At 31.7% G+C, this 24,186-nt stretch overlaps 1 pseudogene; it reads left to right on the top strand.

Moving 5' to 3' along the window:
* Positions 1–1,638: 1,638 nt before the first annotated feature.
* Positions 1,639–3,855, top strand: LOC131858864 (protein NRT1/ PTR FAMILY 2.13-like; annotated as a pseudogene).
* Positions 3,856–24,186: the final 20,331 nt, after the last annotated feature.

The raw sequence follows: 24,186 nt of genomic DNA, 5'->3' as shown, positions 1-24,186 counted from the left end.
ATAGTTTAAGAACCTTGGATAATAAAAGATATAAAGATGGAGGAACATTGCATGTTTCAACCCATTTATATGATGAATTCAAGATTGTGTCTTCTAGATTAAAAATTCCTTTCACATATTTTTGTATTTATCTTCTTTCCATTGTCTTTGTCTTGTTTCCATTTTCATGTAGATTTCATTGTAAATGATAATGATTTTATTTGTTATTACAAAACTAGAAAATAACCATATAAATATGGCTCTAATGTTCAAAATTTAATAATCGATGAAAAACATAAAATATATTTTAATTCTTGAGTTTTTTAGAAATAAATTTGAGATCTTAGATGAAAATAAATGTATAATAGATAAGTTAATAGAGCTTAATGCAATTGTAATCGCGCGGTAATATTTTAAAATTAAATAAATACTTTTAAAATTTTTTTAAGATTTCTATGATTTTCAAAAGTTTTATATAAATTATGTGACAGTTTATTGATATTTATTTATTTATTTTTAGTTTGATAAAAGACCGATAAGAAAATATATTAGATTAAAAGAAAGTAAACATGAGTATATGTGATATTATGAACAAAAGATCCCAAATTAGTAGAATCAAGATCAAAACTCAAAAAGCCAATGCTATTTACCCAAGTCCATAGATCTGTAATTAAAATTATTAATTTAATTAATTTTTATTATTATTCTTTAGGAATAATAATTCTTGTAATACTAAATAATCTATTGAACTATTATATTTAAATAATATTTTAAAAAACAATTTAAATGAAAATAATTATAACAATAATTTATAAAATAAAAAATATAGCCATATCTCAACATAGGTTTGTTCCAATCATTTTTAGTTTCAAAGGTCGTTAAGGAGAATGAAGTGGATCAAATTTTGTTGCACCAAAACATTAATAATTGATAATATTGACTAAATGCTCAAATCCTTGTAATGATAAATAAGTTGTCTAACAATTATATCACAACATAAGTTTGTTCCAATAATTTCTAGAGTTTCAAAGATTCTTAAGAAGAATGAAGCGAATCAAATTCTGTTGTACCAAATGATTAAATACTGATGAAATTGACTGAATATTCAAATATTTACAATTCTAAACAAGTTGAAATTCTAAAAATTATACTCAAATGATCAAATGATAAAAATATATACAGAAACTTACAAATATTATAAAATTTTATTTTGAGATATTTTTATATAAATATTTTAGAAACAATATAATAGAATTAAAATTTTAAAATAAAAAAATATAAATATTATAATAATAAAAGTAGTATAGACCATGTAGTCCACCATATATAGAAGTAACAGTGAAACTCAATAATTTGGAATGTTAGGTATACAACTAACAGCATGCTGAGAATGAGATGCACGACTCTTTGTTTGGACTCGTACAACACAGACCATGCTCTATGCGCCGTATAAAACATAAATACTCAGATCACTATTTTAATTTTTAAACCTCAACATTGCTTCTTAATATTGTACAATCAAACGTTTGTCATGTTCCATCTTTTACATTGTTACACGTATCAGCCAGATCACTCAATTCCTACACGGACTTTACGTCTGAGCCATTTCTTGTATATATATGTGGTAACATTATCTTATTCTCTCATCCCATGCCTACAGCCATGGCTTCACATGGCCACAAACATCTGCAACTGGAGATGGGTTCCCAGGCAGAACTCAAATCAAGGGATAATAACCATGAGAAAAGCAAAGAGAATGGAGCAGCTGTCTTAGAAGGTTTGACTGACCAGCCTGATCCCACAAAAATGGCAGTGTCAGTCCACAAAAAGGAGGAAGAAGAAGGGATCAAACAGCCAGGAGGGTGGAAAACCATGCCTTATATCATAGGTAAGTGATCAATCTATTAGACCTATTTTATGATAAATCTCTGCTCTTAAAACCCATTTTATTATTTTTATCCCCAAAGGGTTTGTCAAATCATAAGGGTTCTGTGTGAGTAATCTTGCGTCATAGTGATCTGGGACCATTATAGTCGTAGGATGTTGTCACATTAGAGTGGGCTTATGAATTTTCTCCATCTCCAATTAGCTACAAATAGCATGTAGTTTCTGTTACCGTTTCCCTTGACTTCATAACTTAAATATTACAAACGTCAGAAAAGTATCTGCTTGATGCGAAAATTACAACTTTTCAATCAGCTTAAAGCCTTCCAAAGCTGAGAGGCTCTTTGAGTATACTTTTTGAATCCCCCAATCTTCTTCTTCTGGTTCTTTGTGCATCGAGCATCTTTTTCTCTCCAACATAGGTAGTTTAGTTTTCTTATAGCTCTGCAATCTAAAATTTTGAATTCCTACTTTATGGATTGAGTTAATCTTATTTTTGTGTGTGCAGGAAACGAGGCGTGTGAGAAGTTGGCAACCATAGGTCTTTCTTCAAATATTGAGGTGTATTTAACTTCAAAATTCAACAAGCCCAACGTGGAGGCTTCGTTTGTTATCAATTTATGGACAGGGACATCCAACATAGCCCCATTGCTAGGCGCCTTCCTCTCTGATTCTTACATCGGTCGTTACTGGACCATTGCCTTGGGCTGCATAGCATCTCTAATTGTAAGTCACTATTAGACTGACTACATATTCTGAGATATTGTTTATGAGTTTTGAGTCCCAAACAGCCTTACAATTCTTTTGGTGTGTGTAACAGGGAATGATTCTTCTTAGCCTGACGGCCATATTTCCTAGCTTGAGACCACCTCCATGTGATACTGGGAAAGCGCCATGTGTGGGTGCATCGTTAGGTCAAAACGTCCTACTTTACTCCTCCTTTGCAATGATGACCATCGGTGCAGGTGGGATCGGGCCATGCTCAATAGCCTTCGGAGCAGATCAATTCGACTACACAAGCGAAAAAGGAAAGAGAAGCATTCAGAGCTTCTTCAACAGGTACTATTTTTCCTACACCATAGCGGTGATGATATCAGTCACAATCATTGTTTATATCAGAATAGCATAAGCTGGAGTTGGGGTCTGGGCATTCCCTCTGCTCTAATGTTCTTCTCCGTGACCTGCTTCTTCCTCGGTAAAAAGATTTATATTCTTGTCAATCCTGAAGGAAGCTCCTTCACCAGCTTTGCACAGGTAATAGTCTGTGCAATAAAGAAACGCCATCTACGCTTACCTTCGGAGCAGGCTTGGGCAGAGAATTTCTATGACCCTCCGATGAAAGGAAGCCTCAAATCAAGGATGGCTCTTACCCACCAGTTCATGTATGCGATTTCCAACCCGATACCTTTTGTCTTCTTTCTAAATTTGGAAAAGGAAAGTCTCGTGTCTGGACTATGAAGCGACAAGTATGTCACTAATTTAGGAATATTAAAGTCTGGTGCCTAGAGAATTTGTATCCATTGTCAGGATACGTAGGAGCCCCAATCTCTTAAGATTTTTTTAGCTCTGTGGCATTAAGAATGCATAGCTGATAAATAAGTGTCGTCAGTTCCCGGAAAACATGAGAAGTGTGGCCGGTGCGCTTTTTTCCTTGATCATTGGAATCGGTAATTATGTGAGCAGCTTTCTAGTTAGCATAATACATAACAACACAGGGGGACGGCATGGAGAGAGCTGGCTTGGTCAGAACCTGAATAAGGGCAGACTGGATTACTTTTATTTGCTTTATTTCCTCGCCTGCGCTCGCTGGTACATATACAAAACTGTCGTCCCTACTCAAACTGAAACAATCGAAAGCAGCAAAAAGTTATCACCAGTGTGATTAGAATCAGTCTTATGAGCGCGATTATACAGACACGGCCTTTAATGGTACGTTACTTGTTCTGCCTTCATCGTTAAACTTAATATATATAAAATATAATTAGATGAGGATCACGTTTAGTCAAGTGTATCTATGATTCTAAATTTATAACATATTTTATATTGATTGGAGTCGACAACACAATTGGAATTATTTCTGTTTCACGTATTTCCCTTTTACCAGAGATGTTTACTTTATCATTTGATCCCTTCTCATATCTATGAATAGTTTATAGCAGAGAGAAATTATGATGTATTTATCTCTTAAATAATCAGTATGTTTTTTTTCTAAATTTTGTATTATAGAATTTTATTTTTTTTTAATAAAGATGGATTGATTACTGAATACAAGTTTTTAGATTAAACTGTGTTTATTTGTTGGACATTTCAGACCACATTCAAGAATTACAGGAAGAATAAATAAAGTAATAGACTGCATTGAGATTCCTATAAAGGTTGTGATAGTTTAGGGTAAGTTAAAAAGTATATAAAAAAGGCAAAGATAAAAGAGATAAAAATAATAAATAATAAAAATGAATTAAAAGAGACATAAAAAAATAAAATGATAAAGAAAGAAACTAAAATGACAAGGAGTACAAACAATTATGAAATAAAAAATTATATAAAACAATTGAATCAAATGAGAACAAAAAGGAAAAAGAAATGGCCATGACAAGATTAAAAGAACCTAATAAGAATCTTGAAAATAGAAAGAAAAGAAAAAGATTAAGCAAGAAGAAATGTTTTAAAGTTAAATACTAATAACAAAACAAAAATCAACATGATAAATTAATAAAAAAAATGCAAACCAAATAAAGATCAATAGAAATCTTAGGAAAATTCTAATAGAAAGTTTTCACAAAAATTCAAATTATCCAAGCTAGCATCCCCTTAGCCTTATGGAAGACTTGTATTTAGGATTTATGGAATATGTAACTCTTCAAGCCAATATGTTTATTTAAAGTAACATTTCACTTTGAAATCTTTGACCAAGCCTCTACTTTCGACCTACATAGTTTCTTACTCTTGTTTCTTTTATTTGTAAAACTTGACTCTAGTTGAATGGCCTCCTATTTTGCCAACATTTCATGATTGTAGTCATGCAAAACCAAAATAGGATGATGTTTTATAAGATCTAGATAAATGAGAGTGATAATATATGCTGAGTGTGAAGCTTTGAATACTTCATATCATATACTACACACTAGAAGCAATAAGCTACATTTTATTATCGTTCATGTTATGTGTTGAGGAGTTGACATGGTAGAGTTCAAATTTAATTGGAAAATAACATATGCAATAGAGATCAATGTATTATAGGGATGCCTTAGTGTTATTGATGAGAGATCTTAATTGAATGATCCTTGTACTCTCAAAAGTCAATATACCTTCCAAACTCTTCATGTTAAAGCTCTTGGTTATATGCCATTGGTTATTTCATGATCATTTCATGTCGTGATGGGCCTATTTACTTATATCCTCACATATACCTAATGACACCAACAGATGTTCTTATTTGTGTAGAGTGATGTCATTTTCCTCTGAGATCAATAACTAATGACATGTTAGAACTATATGTTATAGATCTCTTCAAATACATGATTTATTAGATAGAGAATGAATTTGTTTCTCATCACAAGAAATATGCTGCAAAAAAATATTCCAAGTTGACGGTGCTCAATGGATTGTTTATTTCTAAGTCATCATATGATTGGACCTTTTATAATTTTATCTACACATATTTTTAAAATTATGTTTATATTATTATAACTATTGATCTTTGTGCATGATGACGATGCCATTTAAATTATGTACCATGAGACTAGTGCGAAGCTAAATGATCCATGGGTCCTTACACATTTTATGATCTATTTTATTTTGTGCTAGGTTTGAGTGGGGTTAGTAACCTTGAAGGGTTTAATATATTGTGTGATTAGTGTTTTATGGTCTATTTATTTCTAGTGGTATGTGAGAGTGTGGATGCTATTCTTATTAAATCATATTGATCCCTTATAATGATCGACATGATCTTAATAATATTCATGTAAGATTGCACAAGATAAAATTAAGATAATGTAAATAATGTAAATCTCCATTAACCTATTTTTGTTATGAGCAATTCCCTCTTATAAGATGCTAAGACTATAATAATTTCTTAATAACTAATAAATTGAGATACTTAGAAATTAATGAAACATTAGTTTGAATTTTTTGGAGACTTGGTTAGGGTGTTACATATGACGTGAGAGCATGCTTAAAAAATAAGTACCTAATGGGAAATCAAGAAGGAAGTCTTAAGATCAAATTTTTAATTAATCTAAGAATTAATCTTATATTTCATTTCTTCTTATAAGAAATGAGTGATAAAGCCTTGAAACTAGATTGAACGAGAAAGAAGAAGGCCTAAAATTCCATTTGGATTTCAACTACATAATTTGAACCACTATTAAAAAAAGAGACAATATAATATGTTATCCAACCATACAAGTAATAGGTAGAATAGATAAGAATGAAAAGATAGATATAGTTACAAGGGGATATAAAAGGAAATATCAAAGATATTTGATTTTTTTGAGACAATCTTGTGTTGGAGAGGATGCTCTTAAGATATGGTTTATGTATATTAAAATGTAATAAAATAAATATTCATTGTTTATACTATATGCTATATGAATCTCATGAATGCATTAATTTGTGTATTTTGATTTACTATTCTATATTCAATTGCACTAATATATTAATATTCACCACAAAAGTTCTATCATTTTCTTACCCTCAAAAGTAAGGTAAAAATAGAAATATAGAGAGAATATGCCCAAATGTTTGAGTTACACTCTCCCTTTCACCAACCCTAGTTTTATTGCTAGGAGTCTAATGAGTGATTAAAGAAGGATAGAACTTAGTGAAAAATTTTGCAATGAGAAATGATTCTACAATAATGTATTATAGATAAAAGGAAATAATTTTTCATTTTGTGTTGTAGGATACACTTGTCCCATCCCATGAGAGAGGATGTGCACCTAGGAATGATAAATGCAAAGAGGAAAGATCCTTATATGGATTGTAAAGAGATGTGAATACTAAATGTAGGTCTAAACAATATGTTAAGGATGTGTAAAATGATAAATGAAATTTCAAGGAGATTCCAAGAAGAGGGATATTGGGGAAGACTTTAAGATTTATTAGAAAATGAAAATGGATAAAAAATATTGAAATAATTATAGGAGAGAAAAGAATGATACCATAAGAAAATGGAAAAGGTGATGGAAGGACAAGAATGATACCATAATAAAATGGAAAAGGTGATGCAAGTTACTTTAGAGAGTGCCAAAAAGGATTCTACTATAAGAATTGAAGATGTTGTGATTTTTGAGAATCCACCACCACCATAAAATTTAGATATAATTAAGCATGTGAGAAGGGATACTATTGATGTTGAGCTTGCAGAATGTAGAGAATAATAATTTTCCATCAACAAAGGTAGGTATAATTATTGTGTCATTCATTAATATTAACACACCGAAGCAATTAAACGCCTATAAAGTAAATGAATATATGACAATATTAGAAAGTCATATGAAAGGTTATGGTGAATTCAAGGAGTCATTAAATGGAGGCTTGGGAGGTGTATTAATTAACCAAGACTTTAAAGTAGCGATGTTCTATCGCTTGAGATTTTGACTCAACAATAGTATACAACCTAATCTATCAAATGTCATGATTATTGTTAATGATGGGTTTGAGAATTTAATAACTCCATTTGAAAAAAAAAACATATAAATTTTGTGTAGAATATTACATAATCTGGTGATTAAAATTATTTGATATTCATAAGAAAAAATAATAGAACTTCTAAATTTAAGAGAAAGAGAGAAGAATATAGAGAAAGAGTCCAATTACCTAGCCATAAGCACAATTGAGGCCATTAGATAAGGATGGGATAATTTGATATTATTTAATAAAATTTCATTAGCTAACAAAAATTTATCAAAAATACCATCTCCTAGATTGAATCATCATGATGAATAGGTGAACGTTGTAACTAAGAGCCACCCCCCTTCTTGTTTTAGTATGTATATATGCATGTATGTATATATATGTATGTACATATGTATGCACATAGGTATATCTATATATGCACACACACACACACACACACACACACAGATATATATATATATATATATATATATATATATATATATATATATATACGCGTATACATACATATACATATACATATACATATACATATAAATATTAATATACATATGCATATACATACACAAACACACACACACACACACACACACACACACACACACACACACACACACACACACACACACACACACACACACACACACACACACACACACGGGTGAACTCACAATGTTGGTTCCCAGGTTTTCATACATCCTTAGTTTTGCTAAAATCATACATTTTTTAGAAAATATAATGATTAAAGCTTTAAGAGGTCCCATTTGAAGTAATTAATTGAAGAGAGTTAGATAAAAGGCTCTTAGATCAAAATTTCTTGGATAGAACCTCTTTACTTCTAAATCATACTTGTAATGGAGCCTCCTTTGCATTTATCAAATGCTGACAGAAAACCAATTTTACATTAGCTTTTGGGGGATCAAATGAATTCATTTAGAAGTTTTGTTTTTTTAAGTATTTAACCCTTATTATAAACTTTCCAAAGAGTATAATTTTTAATATATATTTAAGTTCATTAATATCTTTTTATTTTATTTCTTATGAATGTAGGGTTTTCACCGAACATGAACTTCTTTGTGCAATGCTTATGGAAAAATAGCAAACGTCACCCAAAAAATTCTGAAAAGTATCTAGGTACTAGGTATTGAAGTCCTCTTTCCAAAAAAATAAAATTGATTTGCGTTACATATACAACAAGTTATGTAATATCAAATGGACATATGTCAAAATTATAGTTAACTTGACTTCAAATCTTAATAAAATATGAAATATTGAAGATAATGTTACAAAACCAATTACAAACACTAGATATGGATGTTAGAAAACCAAATTCGAAAGAATCACGTTCATATCTATTATAGAAAATAAATTATGCTATACAAAGTAAGTATCACTCTTTAAAAATGTTTTTTTTTTTTAAAAACTAGTTTCTGTGGGAGATAGAAAATTGGAAGAAAATTGACTCAGAAAATTATCAATTGTTTTTTTTAGAATCTACATACAAAATGACACAAATCAATAGTTCACATCATCTACAAATTCCTTACCATTTTGAAGTAATACGTGTTTCAATCTGAAGTTTTTTTTTGTTTTGTTTCTTTTTTGTGAAAGTGAATATTGCAGTGTCAAAGTTGGCAAAAAAGTGTAACTCACTATTGTGGGTTCACCCACACACACACACACATATATCTTTATGTTTGTGTGTGTGTGCATATATATATATATACACACACACATCTATGCATATACATATACATATACACGTATGTATATATTATATATAGAGTGAGAGAGAAACAAAACTAAGCTATATAATTTTGTGGGAAGACTTAGACATGAGGTTGTAAAATGGTATATGAAAGTATACTCAAATCATGATGAGGAATATGTTTAATTAAAAGAAAGATCTCAATAAACTTATGATCACCATAAGCCTCCTCAAAAAGTCTGAATAAGATAAAGGGCATCTATAAAATTAAATAGAGAATATAATGGAAATTTAGAAAAGGTTACAGATGCTATAAGGAAACTTGAGGAACCTTTGTGAAAGAAAATAAGTGAAATGGTTTTTCTATGGACTCCTATCTATAAGAAGAGCAACATTGGATTGGAGAATTTATTAAGCATGTATAGAAGGGGTGGAGCTAGCAAAAGAGATTGAAACCCAACCATGGAGGTGGTGAATGAAAGAGAAGAAAGAATTAAGGAAAAGATAAAAGTAGAAATAGAACAACTTGAGATGAAATACAAAACTCTAGCTAGGGTGGATAGAGACTAAAATACAAAAAGAGAAAAAATATATATGTATACATTTCTTGATGAAGAATACTTGAGAAATGGATTTCTTATCCTAAAAGAAAAGAAAAAGATGAAAAATCAAATGTGAAATATGTATAAATGCGAAGGAGGATACAAATTGTTTTCCATGGTAACGTGAAGGCTAAGATGCTGACCAAAAAGGTGATTACCCTTTAATATTGTTTTAGTTAAGGGATGAACAAAAATATAAGCCATAGAGTAAACACATAGGTGAATATAGTGCACTTTTTGAGAAGGGCATGGTAAGAATCAAAAGACTAACATAATGAGATTTTCATGTATAAGACTAAATTTGAAAGTTTGAACCACATCTTATGCCCACTACCTAGATCAATTCTCTAATTAATTAGATCATTATATCTTACACAACTAATTTACATTTCCTAGCTTTCGATCCACCTCTACCAACTAATACCTAAAAATTCACAAATCAATGAACTAATGCATGAACTAGCACTAGACCTAAAACATCATGGATCATCTCTAGGATTAGTTGATCCTGCAATCCATATAGTTACTTGTTACTTCACCTTATCATGGGAAAGAGCCTTATACATGTAGTGCCATGGCTTCCCTCTATGATTAAGAGACTAAGAAAACAAAGCCCCCAAACTTTGAATCTCTTCCCTCTTACCTCATACGTCTATAAAACACTTGATTGATGGTCATACTTTAGGTAACAAACTATCCTTGTAATGTTTTCTCTACCTTCCTTTCTCTATCACAATGGGATCTAATGACAATAATTATAATTACACAATTGCCCACATATTTTTCTGTCTTCCCAACTTGTCAGTGTGAGACCAAATCATGTAGGCTACTAAAGCGAAATCAGCGAAAGCGACGACGACCAGATGGAAATGTTGTTCAACGCTACCTTCATAACATTAAGCGTTGGAGTAGTAGATGGCAATGTGGTCATGAATGGGATGAATATTTCGTATTTTTCATGACTGCTATTTGTTTTTCGCTTCTCGAAATGGACAAGGGGAGCTGAATGTTTGAATTGTGGTGACGGGATGCGGCATTTCAATTTTTTTTTGGTTTTAAGTAGATTAAATAAATCTAATTAACTGATTAAAAATAAAAAATATTGTATTTTAATCTTTTTTAATTAATAAACACTATCAAAGGTACATTATGTTGTGTAGACAACAGTAATCTTATATGTCTACTATTTATTTTTAAAGGTTGATATGTTTCATATAAAATATAATATTTTAATATTTAGATTAACAAAATAATAGAATTGTTTTAATTTAATATGTAAAATTCAATTGTGGATGGAGAATCAACTTATAAATTATTTTTTTCAATTAAATATATTGTAGAATTAATTGCGATTGTTTTATATTTTATAGGTAGTGGTTCACCAGAATTTATTTCATAAATATGAATATTTCATTTCAAAATTTATTTTATCTGGTGACAATAATTAGAATGAAATATTAGAACTTCTTAATAAGTCAGTTGATTTGTATTATTTAATTGATGTGATTAATTCATTTTATAGGAAAACTCATTCTGCTAAAAAAATAAAGCACTTTCTATTAAGAATGATTCATAATTTAATGTACATTAAATACAAACAAATAATTGATAATAAATCAAATAAAGACTAATATCGATCTTTTGTCAAAGATTGATTTAAAGTATACATATTGAAAAATAATGTTTTCAATTAAGATGTGTTAAATTTTTTACAAACCCAAAACATGTTACAAAGGAAAAATAGTAATGTTACCTTAAAGGTAACCAAAACTAGGTATGCTCAATATTTGAAACAATCTTTAGCACTTTCATACCTTCCTTTTTCCTTTGAACAATTGTCAAACAAGAATTATCTTCCATACTTGAAGACGTAGAAGGAGGGGAAGGAACCCCATTAGTAGCCCTAGCTAAGGGCACACCATAATATGAAGAAAGAGGAACTAATGAAATATAAGGAGGCGTAGTAGCTTGTTGAGAAACAAAAACTTTAACAAATGGTTCAAAATGAGGGTCAAATAGAAGACAAACAACAAGTGAATCAACATGTTGGACATCTACCACATAAGAACTAGATAAGAAGAGGAAACACTAGGCCTAGAGGGAACCAAAGAAGGAATGAAAAAAAGAAACACAAAACATCCACCAAGAGAAGGAAGAAATCCTAAGAGAACTATGGGGATAGCTCGAGGCCAAATGCTCAATAGTAAATAAACATCTACATTAAAAAGGGTTGCCCTCATAATCAATCAACTATATAAAAGGCATCATAATTGACATGTAAAAAAAATCAACCAAAGAACTTCCAACATCTATCAATATCCACTAAGATACGATCAAAGGATGTGTGAGAATTTTTTGAAGTAGCTAAGACCACCTTCAAATAATTACTCAAACTATTTTCAATTTTCTCATAGGTAGATTTACATTACAACTCTAAGGGAAGATATCTAGAAATATCACTCAAATAGGGTTAACATCAATATACTTCTTTAGATATTTAAAGGAGGGAGACTAGATGCATGGAGATAGAGTGCAAATCCCACATCTAATATCCAAAATCTAAAATAGCATCTCTACCGGCAGGAAAAAAAAAGAAATAAAAAAGAAAACAACAATAAATCATCTAGCTCAAGGGTAGATCTCCATCTTATCTTCGAACAAAGGAACCCAATGCTCAAAATCCCATTAAAGAAAATCTCAAAGCAACACCAATGCATGACTAAACCTAAAAATTAAACCATTTCTTGAGAAAATATCTTAATTATCAATGACTTCATAAATTAAAACCACCACTAGAGTAGTTGAAGCTCAAGGAAGTGACACATTCTTTCAGTCAATAACCTTATCCTTAGCTAGGACAAGCACATAAAGGTTTTTCCACAAAAGATTATTGTATGAGGTACACTAATATAAAGAGAACTAGGAGAAATAGGGGAAGTTGTAGCCCCAACATCACCAATAGAAGAACCATGATAGGAGGCTCACACATAGAGCATGACTAGCCACAACAATAGTAAGATGAGGGGAAGCATTTCGATAGGGTGTCTATTCCTCATGTTTTCACGTATTCAAAATCTAGAAATTTTTCTCTTTGTTTTCTCTACATACTTGTAACCTCCTTTATTGTTTGTATTTGAACTTGCACACATGAAAAATATATATATTTTTTTACAGTAGCTTACATAAGTTAAACCCCATGTTGGTATACCCACCTCCACAATAGTTGTAATTCAATAAAAAGAGAGAATCTCCTTAAAGAGAATAGAGAATAAGCCATATTGAGATGCTAAATTGACAAGATATACCTTAGGAATGATAATGTTGGTGATGCAATTCTCTTTAGACAAGTCCTCCAATTGTAGGTGCAATAACATTACAAAACATAACAAAATTAATCATGATTTTATACTTTGAATATAGATTGCTATAGCTTGTTTCTCAATGTTCTTAGATCTATAATCTTTTGAATACTCTTCTGATCAAATCTAAAATATAATTTTTAGCATTTGAGTGATTAAAGATGAGCTTTATGCAAGTGTTTTTTTTTTTTTATAGGTAATGGATCGAAGCCGATAAGGTGTACATACCCTACCCCCTTTGTGGTATTTTAACTTGTGACCTCTATTTCAAGAGTAAAATTTCTCCACCACTAGGCCAACTTAGGTTGTATAGCTTTATACAGGGTTAACAATGTACTTTTCATTAAAAAATTGACACTAATGTTAAAAATATTTTCATAAAATTGTGAAGGGCAACACTAACAATGGTTAAAATTTTGGGTAATTTTGGTGTGGCATGTGTGTTGGGTACCATGTTCTCACCAAAATAGAGAATCATAAAGGGATTTATAGGTGTCAAGGTTTGTGATGTTAAATCTATAAATAGGAATTTAGAATAAGGCATCAAAAGCATATGATTAGGCAACCACAAAACCTAATAATCTTATGAAATTGAATCCTAATAAATTCAATGAAATAATGAAAGAAAAACACTAAAACAAAGATGCAAACCAACACAATGTGTTGCCTTCATTGACTTCCATTGTTCTTCTTTCACCTTCAAATTGGATGTGGATCTCACCTACAAAGAAAATGCAAGTGAAAAGCAAGATTGCAAAGAGAAATTCGTAGCATAAGGTTACTTGAAGTGTGGTTGAAATTGAATGATAAAAGAAAATTCAATTTATCAAAAAATTGGGATTGATTGGATGGCTAAGATTTAAAAGCTTTTTGGTTAGATGGACAGACTTGATTGAGTGCACGAAAAAGCTTCCATTCAGGGAAGGATGAAGATAGAAGAAAGAAAATGGGAAAATATTATGAGAATAAATAATAAAATCTTTAATTATCTTCTCATAAATACCAAATTAGTAAGTTAAAAATATCAGGAAGATTTCGATAATTAAAAATGATTAAATATCTGAATTCGAAAAGATAAATAGAAGAATTAAAAATAAATAAAATATCCTCTTATGAGAAAATTAATAAATAAGATTTATTGATTATCTCCTCACAAAAAAAAGCAGAATTTTGAAGATGCATACCTCATTGTTGAATTTAAAAACTCAAATCAAAGAGATATTGCCAAAAAGATTTTTTTTTGAAAATCAAGGAAATATATTGATTTTTGAATTGAAAAATTAGGAGGATTTTTAGAGAAGATTTAATAATTAAAAATTATTAAATATCTCCATATAAGAGTATAAAATAGAAGAATAAAAAATTAAGAAAAACAGGAATTATCTCCTCACAAAAAATAGATTAAGATGAATTAATAAATAAAATTTATTAATTATCTTTATTTTGGAGGAAGATAAATATGATAAATTCATAAAAATGATTTATTAGTTTATTGCTAATATTTGTAAATTATTTAATTAAATAAAATGAATTTATTTAATTAATGAACAAAGGAGACAAATAAATAAATAATTTAGGACTTAAAAGAATTGTTAGTAAAAGGGTACTTAATTGATTAATTAAACCTAAGAGGCACTATGTGCATGATATTTTAAAAAAGAAAGGAGAAACATGTGTTGGCCATTTTTAAGTTCCTACAAAATAAGGTTCTAGTTTTAAGTATTTGATGACAAACTAATTACAAGATTAATAATTAAATTATAGGGTAGGATAGGGCCCAAATAGGCTTAAAATGATAGGGGCCCAAATAGAGTTTGGAATTGTAAAGGGATATAATTTACTACACTAAACTAATGAGAAAGTTATTTATGGAGATAATTATCTTCATTAAATGTATCTAAGAAGAACCAATCTCATTTCCCACTCTTGATACTCTCGATAGAGAACCATTTGACGAGTATTACCCATCTTATTTTTAACTACTTTTTTTATATACTTTTATTCTCATGGAAATGAGTCTTGAGTTATATATATTAATCTTAGAAGGCTTATTTGAGGATTACTTGGGATTCTTTTGTTTTCTCTTTTCTCTTTCCTCCTTTCAGATATTCTCTTATTTTTAGGAAAATTTTATGTAGTATGAGGGAAGGGATTTCAGAGTGGATATTTGCTTGATCTTTGTTTAGTTTGATAGGATTGCATCTTGACAAATTTATCAATATATTATCTTTTTATCATTTGGGTTGAATAGTTTGGTGTTGTGGAGAGTTAAATGTATTTAGGAAAATATAAAGAATACCTTAATCATTATTTTGACATATTAGTTTTGGTAGGAAGATATGTACATGATTTTGATTTGTAGAATTTATCTCTAAAACATAATTCTTCTTCCTAAAAAACTATATTCACATGGAAATAAGAAAATCTTGTGATCACTACTCCTTGATCTCTATCTTTAGTGACATATATGATTTGTAAGATATATAATACCATTGGTAGTAACTAATAAACCTACTCTTTTTAGGACCATTTTAAAAATTTAATCTACATTAAATTACAAAAGAAAAATAAGGGATAGTCATAAGAAAGCTTAAGTATTGAAAATTCAAGTTTGACTATAAAAATATAATTTAATTTAATGTTTAGTAGAGAATAGGTTTAGTATTTTGGGTTAGTTCAACTATCTTTGAGAGTTTTGTCCATATTTTGTAAAACACTCTAATAAACAAAATATATAAATCTTCATAGCGAATCTAATCAATAGAAAGAAACAAGTCAACATAATTAGAATTTTTAATATAATTAAATTTGTAATCTTAAAAAAACTTTAACAAAAAAAAGCCATATTTTTATGGCATAGTCAATCAAATCAATGCACAAAAAATAAAGCCAATAGACATAGCATTTTTTTTATATTTGTAACTATCTATTCTTAAAAAAAAATTAATAAATAAACATTTTTTTTTATCAAAGATACTAAATTTCCACAGTTCATGATGAATATTATGATAAGCTTCTGGATTCAACTATGTGGATTCAATTGCTTCTGGATTCAACTTTTTTCATACAATAAATAAAATTGATAAAAATTATAAGAGATTTTATTTCTATATTTATAATAACACATTGTGTTAGGTGAAAAATGATGATGACAAACTATTGCAAAACCACAAAGATCCAACCACAACAAACCCTAGTCCTACAATAAAACATTCACCATACACCAATGAAGATACCTAAGAACATGCAAATCAAATTGAATAATAATAACATTCACATGCCAAGTAGGGTTTCATCTCCATTCTCTACTATCTCCATTGATCTTGTTTGATATCAGGGATAACTTTAAGAAACCTACCCCCCCGGGCAACTGTGTCAAATCCTGGCGAATCAAACATTATTTTCGGGGAGAAATTTTCATATCGATGGCGAAATTTTTTTTAAAATGAGGAAAAAATTATATTGAATTGGTGATTTTTTTTCTAGGGTACGAAAATACCATAAATTTCTGGCGAATAATACCTTGTTCTATGGGGAAAATATTTATTGTGGGAGGCGAATAATTATTGTTAAAAGGAAAAAATATATAATTGTATGAGCGAAAATTTTTACTCCGAAGGAAAACTTATTTAAATGTATTAGCGATTTTTATCTACCGCTTGAAAATTATTTAATTTGTTTTGGCGAATATTTTGTTATTTATGGTACAATATATAATTCATTGGCGATTTCATAAATTCATTGCCATTAATAGACATGACATCACATTAGTACATCACATCACATAATACATTGAGTCTGGACTCTGCACGATGTATCAATAAGCGCGGCCTCTTTGACATGTAAAGGGTGACACATACCTAAAATATATCAATGATTTTAAACCATTTGATGATCATAGATCAATGGATGAAGTTTTATTTCGGCCCAATTTTCTGAAGAGAACATAGCTCACCAGAAAGTGCCCGGAATGGAATTGTATTCAATAGACACGTATCAAATGTCACGAATCACGATCGATAATTTTTTTCATTTAATATATATCTATTCACTTATGGCAATCCACTCTGTCTCCATGACTTCCAATGTGATACTTGCCAATTTGGTACTGGCTCATAGTTGTTTCCATTTTCACACAATAGTGCATTTATGGGAAAGATTTAAAAAAAATTATAGCAATTAATACTGTTAAAGAAGTAATTATTACAATCAAGAGCTTCAACAATTTATATACGATCTTTGCTTCTTTCATCTTCAATTAGCCTTTGCTCACAGTATTTTAGGTTTATAGGCTCACTGCTTAGGTTGTTTAATTTGTTAATCTGTTTTCTCAAGATGGACACTCCCATCCGCTTGAGAAGCATTTTTGTAGAGGACCAGAGGGCCTTTCTAGGCTCTGTTAGAGACCCAACCCTCCAATCAGCCTGCAAAGAGGTTGGGTCATTCACCAATGAGGTTGTGCAGATGGTGCTGGGCAGAGAATTTTTGCGAAATGAAAATAGGTACCGTCTTAACACGAACCTTACATCTTGCTTCTTAGCATCTCTTCTAGACCTAGGAGGAGATAAGGTGGATATGTTGATGTTGTTGAGGAAGGTTTTTAACGAAGAATTCCTTGGAGACGACATTACTCTTGTCGGTCTTGCAGACGTAGGGGTGGGGATCCCTTGGGTGAGTGATTTATCCAAGCTTCTCCTCCCTGACCAAACACTATCAGTGGGCACGCAACTGTTTCTCCTAAACCTGAATGCGGAGTAGCTGACGCATCACAAAAAATGGGCATGGATTGCCAGGGACTTCCTCCATAAATGGTTCCTCCTGGATGAATTTCCAAACTACATGTGCATTGAAGAATTCTCTCAGCTTATGCTGTCCGAAGAATTCTACATGGAAGCAGGGCCAGATTCTTAGGGCAACATTGTAAACAATTCCACTACCTATGCCCTAGCCCCGCCCCCCTATAGTTTTTTCCCCTATGTCCTTGAACTCTAACAGGCTGCCAGTGGCTCACTCATTTTGGCTTTTAAGTTTTTGGGGGATTCAAGTCTCAGACGAAAAAATTCTAAATTTCAAAAGCATAAATATTAATGATAATTTTTCAAGTTCCAGTTTGTTTCACTTTGCCTCTTACAGTCTTATGGATATAAAAATGCTTTCTATAATTCTATTTCATTTTTATTAATTAATTTCTTTCAAATGCTTTTTGTATATGAGCTACGTTATTTCAATTATTAGTTAAACAATGGAAATAAATTTAATACTGTGATCTTTTTTATGTAATGCTATAAAAAAAAAAATTCAATTCGTTCCATTAATTATTTGTACATTGATTATGGTTTACTATAATTTTATAAATATATACTATATAGTAATTCAAAATACAAAATTTCAAAAGTTGCAAGATACAAAAGCTTATCGGTAAAGGTTTTTTCATTCAATTAATTGAAAAGTTTCAAGATACAAAAATTGCTCACAGCTTATAGCAAGCAAACAAAAAAACTAGTTCATTGCCGATAGGCCGCTCACTCAGTCTCACTATCCCCCTGGGTCGCCTCCTCCCAGTTCCTCCCCTCCTTGGAGGTCAATGCTTTGGCTTTCCCTTTTGTTGCTTCAGCTTTCATTTTTGGAATGCAGTTTAGGAACCCGAAGTCGGGGTCACCCTCCAAGCTTGCCAGTAGCTGTATGGCCCTTCCTTCTTTAGCCCTATCTCTCAATGCCCTACCAACCTCCATCCTTGCTACCACATGCAAAGCATTCAGGACTTCATCCACCCTCGTTAATTTAACAAAGAATTTCATCACCTCCCACCCAACTCAGGCTCATTCATGGCACTGGTATTTGATTTCATCCTCTAGGCCACGAATAAAAGGAAGAAATTCCTCCTAGTCGTCTCCTTCCTTAATTCGAATGCCAACTCCCAGCACCACCCACTCCAAGATTGAATCCTGGTTAATCAAAAACTCCCCATCAATCAATTTGACCAATGTGAGTTTTACCTTTTCCACTTCCGGTTCGAATTCACAGGCCCACGCCATAATCAGAGAGTAAACCTCCATGTTAGTTTGATACCGGTGACTGATATGTGCCACCTCCTCTGCAAGCATTAGTCTAGTTGGTGCCCACAACTTCTCCTCCTTAAACCTGAACAGTCCTTGCATTCGTTTATCAGATACTTTTCCCAAAAAGGGCACCAACTTCTTGTCTGTTCAAAGTGTGAAATTGGCCTCCATTGTCAACTGCAATTTCAAAATCACTTCCTACAAAAAATGTCTTACAGAAGGTATGATTCTACGAACTACAAATTTGTTCTGCAGCTGCTTCAAAGCAAAAAGTGGTACACAGATCAAAAGGTAAAAAAATCTGCCTCTATCTTATGGGCCGAGTAATGAATGTGCATGATAAGACATTAATGCCATGAGATCAGGAAAAAGATTTCCTACCATCCTCCCCTTCCTCCTTTCGTGCGGCATGCCACAGACAACTCCTTGTACAACAATTAATCTCCACCTTGGCATTTGTACTTTCTAAATTTGCTCACCTTAATAGGTTGAGGACTACAGTTGCACATTTATTTAAATTAATAGACTAAATTTATGTTGAACTTTTATATATATTTTTAAACTATTTTTTAAAATTATATATCGTAAACATATTTTCAAAAAATTTTGTTAAACTTTAAATTAATATTTTAGATTTAATATTGAATGTTTTCTTTTTAATATTAAACTTTTACCTTTCAAATTGCATATCAAAATTTATATTTTTATTTAGTTATTTGTTTTATTCTAGAAACTAAGTTTAATGTTTTATACTATTTTTGAATTTCAAATTTTTACAAATAATATTAACATTATATTTAATAGTTATCTCAAACTATTGCACATCTTTAATTACAAATAATATTATCATTATATTTAATAGTTATCTCAAACTATTGCCCGGAATTGAACATTTTAAATTTAATTAAATAGAATTAAGTCTATAGTCTATAGACTATAAATCTCTTTTTTGGGCAGAATTTTAAAATGATTAAATAGACTTTAAAAATAGACCCAAAAAGTAACATGAGGATGGTGACATGCCAGAAAAATGGTAGAAGTCGTGGGACCCACTTCATCTTAAAACAGGTACCATCGACCGTTGGATGAACAAAGACCAATGGCTAGGGTGGATTTCGGCCCGAATGTGGGAAGTGAACACCTTTCTGAGAACTTCACTCGGAATTGGACATTTTAAATTTAATTAAATATAATTAAGTCTATAAAGCTTTTTTCAGGCGGAGATTTAAAATGATTAAATAGACTAAAAATTCAACCCGAAAAGTGACACGAGTATGGTGACATGCCAGAAAAATGGCAAAAGTCATGGGACCCACTACATCTTAAAACAGGTACCATCGACCGTCGGATGAACAAAGATCAATGACTTAGGGTGGATTTCAAGGTGAATGTGAGAAGTGAATAGATTTCTGAGAACTTTGCCCAGAAAAATGACACGAGTATGGTGACGTACCTGAAAAATGGCAGAAGTGATGGGACCCACGACAACTGATAACAGGTACCATCGTCTGCTGGATGAGCAAAGATCAACAGCTTAGGGTTGAATTCGGCCCGAATGTGGGAAGTGAACACATTTGGGAGAACTTCGCCCAGAATTGAAACGTTTTAAATTTAATTAAATATAAGTAAATCTGTAAAGCACTTTTTTGGATGGAAGTTTAAAATTATTAAACAGACTTAAAAAATAGACCCATAAAGTCACAACAGGTACCTTGGTCCCTCGTCCATTGGATGAGCAAAGATCAATGGCTTAGGGTGGATTTCGGCCTAAATGTGGGAAGTGAACACATTTGGGAGAACTTCGCCTGGAATTGAACGTATTACATTTAATGTCCTCAGAATTTATACTGAAGTAGTGAATGTTTTGTCCTTCAGCATCGAATAGTTATTAATAATAATTAATAAAATTACAACATGATTCTTAATGTCCTCAGAATTTATACTGAAGTAATGAATGTTTTGTCCTTCGGCATTGAATAGTTATTAATAGTAATTAATAAAATTACAACATGATTCTTGATATTTTGCCCTTTAGGTTTTACTTTTCTACTTTTTAGAGTTTTCAAAATAAGAGACTCATAAATCATAATCGTCTTTCATTTCTTGGATAAACCTATAAATCGAGGGAGATTCAGAAACAACTACTAGATTGAGGAATGCAAGTTGCAACAGACACTGTCTGCGCCAATCTAGTGAAATAGAAATTCCAATTTGCAGGTAAAATCTATAACACCTACATCCTGCCTCTTTTGCTTTTGGTAATCTCGTGGTTCAATTTGAGGGTTAGCATTTTCAGGTTTTTATCTAGCATTATTTTGAATTATTAACAATAATAGTGATGGCGAAAATGGGAAGCAGTAGTTCAACAAGGAGCCAAGTGAAAAACAAAATGGACCTAACCAAACTGGTTAAAACACTAGGTTTCATTGATGAATACCATGATATTTATGACCCTGTTATCCATGGTGAAAAGTGTATCATATATATTAGATATACATTGTCTAGTAAGGCGGCAAATGCATCCGGGGTAAAATTTATTGTTTTCAACCCAATGTTACAACAACAACAAAAAAAAATTGCATCGTGGGATGTTGGATTGGGAAGCATGGTGTTACCTCAAGTATTCCCTTGCCCTAATTTTGTCGTGGTCTGCGCCGAAAATTATGATGAAGATAAAAAAGAAATTGTCAATAAAAATACAAAAGAGAAAATTCTATCCATAAACGAGGGAGAATTTGCTCATTTGTTGAACCTAGGATTTGAAGCCCAAAATTCAAACGTCCAAATTGACCTTGAAAAGCTGGCAGGGAATTATGAGAGTCTCGATCCAAGTCACAGAGATTCATTTATCAAAGTTCTAATAAAGATTGGTACTGGTATTCTGTTGGATCAGAATCATAAGCCTCCTTATGATTCTAAAACTTTTGTTCCATGGGTTGGGGATACTATTTCCTTGCTGTCGTTTTGCCTGAGATTGGAAAATGATAGTGAAGTGGGTGCAAGCCTTCTTGAAATGATTTATAATATCCATTGTGCAGGTCAGCCAGTAAGATATAATTTTATTGAGCACATTGTAAAATCCATGCAAAAATAATTACTAATGATAAAAAAAAGGTTCCTGTAAGACATTTAGGTTCTCATCCTACTTGTGCTATCTCCTTCTATCCAAGTATCGTGCAATATTTGAGACCAACAAGCTTCAAATTGTGAGCTATAAGATTGATGAGAAGACTGGGAAGAGAACAAACTGTCCAATATATGATTGGACCCCAAAGATAAGGATGCATGATAACAGAAAGAACTACAACCATTTTGTAGACTTCTTTTTGGCACCAATGTTTAATGAAATTACAAGCACTCCAATGCCTAGGTTGCCTGTGTCTTGTAGAGATTGCATTCAACTCAGAAGTCAAATAGAATTGGCTGAGTGGTTCTTCATGGAAGAATTCACTGTGTTAAGGTTTTACGGGTCGACAGTAAAACCATACAGACTTCCAGTACATGTGACAGAGAGGGTATTTGCATTAGAGTATGTACGGAAATTGGAGAGCACAAATAGGCACTTCCATGGTCAGCAAAAGAAGATCGTATTTCCTTCCTTGCCTTTCTCATGTGGACGGTTCACATTTCAGAGAAAAGCATTCATTGTGGCACATGATTTCTTGACAGTTTTTAACTTTGGTGATGAGGGTCTCTGGCAGTATGATCCAATCGGTGTAGTTCAAGCAAGGCTTAAGAAAAATGGGAACTCTTTAGCGTTATGTCAACATGAAAGTAAACCATTGCTAGAAAAGCTTAGAAATAAGGACTCCTGGGATGAAGTTAAAAAAGAGATGGAGAAAATTGTAGCTGACAATAACATTTCAACAAAAGAAATTTCATCACAAATTATGGAGGGCCAGGGCATCCAAAATAGGAGGTCCTACAATTTCTACCTAAAATCTGCTAATCCATCTAAGAAAACTATTCCCAAATCAATTCTGCATGAATGTAAAGAGAATTATTGGACTCAAACCAAAATAAATGATTTTTGGACTATGAGGAGGAATCTCGGTGAACCAAAGACAAGTGTAGAATTTGAGAGCATCGACGAGGATGCAAAGTTTAGCAAATTGTGCAATATCGAGCATCCCACAACATCATATGATAGGAGTGAAGATGTTGATTAGTATGAGGTTGAGGTTGAGCCCACTCAAACAACTACTATAGTCCCTAAAATATTAGGTGCAGTCAATGAGGCAATGAAAGAGAAATATATCAAAGAGGCAACCATTGTGGAAAAAATGGAATTAGAAGGTGGTGGTCTAGGTCCCGGAGGAGAAGGAATTTGGTATCCACTTCAGGTATAAAATCAAAAGGTCCTTATAGACCAATCATTGGACTTGATTCTTCAGATTCATCAGGGATAGGTACTACTCATTACCCTCAAGGTCCACCTACATTTTTTTCAGGTTCAAATCGACAGCCACCACCACATCATGGTATTCCCATTGGTGGTGAATCAAGTGCCACTACCACTGGTGGGGAATCTGGGGATAGTGTTCCTATTACTGTTCAGTCAAGTGTTGCTGTGATTGGTGTTAGACAAGGGCAACAACAAAATATCTCTCGCAAGAGGCCACTAGAGGTAGATACTCAATCTCATACTATTGAGAATCCTATATCAATTGCCACTGACACTACAAATCAATCATTTGCAGCTTTAGATCACACACCTCAAAAGACTATGAAAACTACACATGAAAGTGTCAGTGGGAGTGGGACAGCATTAGGAACTGTTGTTGGTAATCCTGGTCAAGCATTAGTTAAAACCACAGGAATAAGTGGAACTGGAGCCTATGGTATTCCTATGTCACCTTTCAAACATTCAATTGCTTCAACAAGCCTAGATTTTCAATTTCGTGATTACTATAAAAAATTTGAACACACAACAAAAGAAAATAAAGAAAAAAGAA

The sequence above is a fragment of the Cryptomeria japonica genome, chromosome 10 (assembly GCF_030272615.1).
Source record: "Cryptomeria japonica chromosome 10, Sugi_1.0, whole genome shotgun sequence".
NCBI classification, from domain to species: Eukaryota; Viridiplantae; Streptophyta; class Pinopsida; order Cupressales; family Cupressaceae; genus Cryptomeria; species Cryptomeria japonica.
The sequence above is the reverse complement of the archived record's forward strand: the minus strand, read 5'-3'. Positions and strand labels throughout refer to the sequence as shown.